Source organism: Aplidium turbinatum, chromosome 6 (assembly GCF_918807975.1).
Source record: "Aplidium turbinatum chromosome 6, kaAplTurb1.1, whole genome shotgun sequence".
In the NCBI taxonomy this organism is placed as follows: domain Eukaryota; kingdom Metazoa; phylum Chordata; class Ascidiacea; order Aplousobranchia; family Polyclinidae; genus Aplidium; species Aplidium turbinatum.
Genome location: NC_137477.1, coordinates 18,369,626 through 18,373,743, shown reverse-complemented (window position 1 = coordinate 18,373,743; position 4,118 = coordinate 18,369,626).

The following is a 4,118-nucleotide window of genomic DNA, read 5'->3' as shown; positions in this document are numbered from 1 at the left end:
TGTCACTATAAGGCGAATTCCACTGTAGCCTAATTGGGTGTAAGTGGGTTTGAGTCGTAATTGAGAATCAAAGTTGTGTGATTAAGATACTTTTGCGTTATTAAACAAATAATGGACTAAATTTAGCCACTTGTGCTGGAAATCCAAACACCATGAAAAAATGTCATTTTTTTTCATGTAAAACTAGGAGTTTTCCATTGATTTTAGATTCAGTGATGACATTTTGGAAATTTAAATTCTCTAAACTATCATTTCGAAACGACATAAAATACATTTAGCCCAGAGTTCAAAATTACATTGGTTTCCAGTCAATAGGCCTATTACAGGTTCGCACGTGGCAAGGTAACGGCTATGATTGACTTAGACCAGGAGTCAGCAAACTATACGGCCGCAATGTAATTCGTTCAACCGGCCTGTCGCACTGCAAATGATCATGAGAATATGATAAATGCATTACAAATCCTATCAAAAGTTAACGCTGTGTGAAGCTTTTAATTTCTCGTTTTCCGTCCTTATGCTATATTCTAATAAACATTTTGAAAATAGTTATTTCTGAAAGAATGCGTACGGTAGTCTATTTGTGACAAAGAGTTTGTGATCAAATACCAAGTCTTTGCTACAATCTATTCGCTTGGAACGACCGCATGTGTCAATTGTTGCATACTGCATCGGCTACTGTTGAATAAATCACAATTGCAAACTGTTGAACAAAATGGTTATTCTGCCGCGTATTTGTAATAAGTAGGTCGCTTCAGCAAATGGGGTATTTTGACCGGTAGACACTTTAACATAGAACAATTTTCCCCGTGAATCAGCTGACGGCAGTCATTGTGACCCTTCTAGCACTCAACCAGAGATTTAATTCTTGCTTTCCATCTGTTGCAGCGACCTGCAGATTACAAATACTATGGCCACCTAAAAATACGGCCTGATTTGTCACATTTTGCAGACATTTCTAGGTATTTCTAACTTTGGGCGAACGTTTAAATAAATTTTTCTAAAAACTAGATTTTTACCATTTTTTTTACTCTTTTCCCCAGATGACACAATAGGTTTTAACATCCTCACATGTTGAAAAACAAAGAAAATTTGAATTTGAAGATTTTAGTCAGACTGTTAATTTTTCAATAACAGTCTGATTTTGCGTTTTTCAACTTACTTTTTCTTATTTGCTACTGCTTCCTTAAGGCAACAAAAAAAGTTTTATGTCATTAGGAAACCGCAAAAAGTAAAAACATCTCAAAAAATGTCAGTCAAGCAGTAGCTGTAGGCTAATTAAAATCTGCAAAATGTGACAAATCAGGCCACATCTCCAGGTGGCCATGGTCCAGCCAGCTAGCATCTCTTCACATCCACCTCGCCCTCTCTCGAAAAAGTTTGATTTGGATGAACAAATTTTGTAAAACATGAAATAACTAGCCTAAATTGGTCCCGCATTTCCCCCTAAAACTCCTATCGGAATGTGAACTTGAACAACTCACTTCAAAGACAACTGTTTAAAATAACGCAAGGGCTCAGGTTAATGGGATAAAAACTAGCATGTTTTCTTATGTAGTCATTGAAAAGTGATTTAAAAGTTAGCTTCAACTTTTATAAGTTTGCTGATTTATGGTCAAATAGGCTACAAAGTGTGCGTCAAAAAACATTATTGAGTCAACCAAAATGTAGGCCAACAAGTGATTTAAACGAGGTAAAATTTTCTACGTGCAGCCCCTTCAAAAATCTATTATTACTTCAACCTCAAATTTTTACAATTTCATTTACAAATGTTAGCTTCTTCGGATCTTTTTGGTGACCCCCAAGTTTAATTTTTTTAACTCGCTGCTCGCTTCAATGTATTAATTTTGTTGTTAATATGCTGTGTTAATCAGCGTGCCCGTATTTATTAAAAGCTTTTTCAAAACTGTTACCCTACATATTTTTCAACTTAACAGAAGATAATTTATCGAATTTGTAACTTGAGATGAACGAGACAATTCTTTCATAAATGGCCGAGGATTTTGTATGAAACAGGACACCGGCGGCTTGCTGTAAGTTTTCAGTGAAGACAAATCCAATAGAATGAAGGCGGGAGGGGCAGAATGATCTGTCAACAGTCAACGACAGAAAACTTGTTTGTTTTGCTGATATTTATATGATCGCAATAATGAAAGGGCATAATAATAAAGCAAAAATGTATTGTGTTTATCACAGCTTGTTTAACCTAGAGAAGGCTGAGACAGTTGAGCTAGTAAAAAACGGTGTTGCTTTCAAGCAGCTCAGGCTAGCCTCTTCAAACTACATCTTACCCACACGGGTTTAATAAACGACTAGGTTACGCCGCAAAGGCTGAATCTACTGTAGGCCTACTTCAGAAAGAATCAGTACTTAGAAAAGACTTTTTCTGCATAATATTGCATATTTAGACTACTATTAGATAACTAAGTACCGGTAGTCTTACACACATAAAATAACTTAAAAACTTAATTTTCAATCATTGCAGGTTACTAAGTGCAAAGCGATGAAGAAGTAGCCTACGGTCTTTAAAACGCAGAGCTTGGATTACGCGTAAACATGTTAGAGAGAAATAAAAGGCTGTTCAAACCATTGTTAGAGTAGGAAGAGAATGCATGCATCACCTTCAAAAGTTAACGTAGAAGACATTATAGTTTATACAGACTACTTTCGATTGAGAAATGATTAAATAATCCTTGAAATAGGATTTAAGATCAATGAACAGGGCATTCCTGTCCGAAATACGAATACGTCTTGTTTACATTGATCCAACGTCTGCAGACTTTGATAACTTTTGCTAGCTGCAGGTTCCCGTACGGCAAAATCTGTCATTTTTACATTGATTTAACGTCTGCAGAGGTTAAATTAATGTAAAAATAAAGGATTTTGCTGTTTTGAACGTTTCAGTTAAGCTATGTCAGTTTTTCGTTCCAGGCCAAGCTGGTTTTTACTCAACATTTTGAAGTGCTTGAAATCGAACTTTATGTTTAATGTTGAATGTTTTACGTCATTTCCACAGAAAGTAACCGCTCACACATCTTTTGGAAAACCTAATAATGTATGTTTCACTTTTTTTCTTTTACTTTTAATTGCACTGTTGTTGACTAGGGCCTAGGCTAGGCCTATATAACTGTGTAAGTAAGTTATTTATTTGCTTTAATTTTGTAGTGTGAAGCCCACGACCACAGATTAATAAAATCGCTAATCAATACAATTAGAGGCAGTGCTGTATTCGTAAAAAAAATCAGAGAGTATACTGTCAGATTTGCCAAAATGATAAGTAATACATAACTTTCAAAATAGATTCTATTTGAATAAGAACCTTCTGATGATCCGTGTAAGTGAAACAGGCTGTTAAGGATTCAGATAGTAATAACTATATTTGATTTAATTCGCTCTGCTTTGCTTGTTTTCTTAGCATTGAGTACTTTTTGAAGTATTAATAGTTTTCATTGTTTTAACTTTCAAAATACTAATCTTGATTTTACCATAACATGAATTATCAACATCAATATTGGACAAGAGTTAGAAAATTGTTTTTGTACCTCGGTACGGAATTAAGTTTATGGTACACCCGTGCACCATTGGTCCTCAAATGGTTAAGTAGGTAGTTAGTAATTGTCAAGAATCAGTAACGATAGCACAGGCACTCTCTTTGGAAAACCAGAGGGTATACTAAAGTTGCTCGAAAAAAGCAGAGAGTATACTGCGTATACCGCCGTATACTTTCGAATACAGCACTGATTAGAGGCAATTAAGCGATTATTTTTATTTCACTATTCTCTTTTTTCACATATAGTTTGTCTTGACTGATAAATAGTCATTAGAAGATCTCTACGTGAAGTAAATAAAATCAAATCTTTGAAAAAGCAAGCAGATATTCACACTATGAGCACCACCTTGGCATATTGGAAATGTTAATTCTTGCAACGACTTCATTACTTGCAGGCTTTTTCTCATAGGTTTACTCTATACTTTGATTTTTCTATTGAGAAAGAATGTGAAACGTATAGGTTATTAGACGGCATTGTGGTTAGACCGCAAGATACTGCAATGTGATGTTTATTTTGTCAAAAATGTAAAAAGCAATGAAATATTCCAAGCAACAGGTTGTTTTTGGCCCT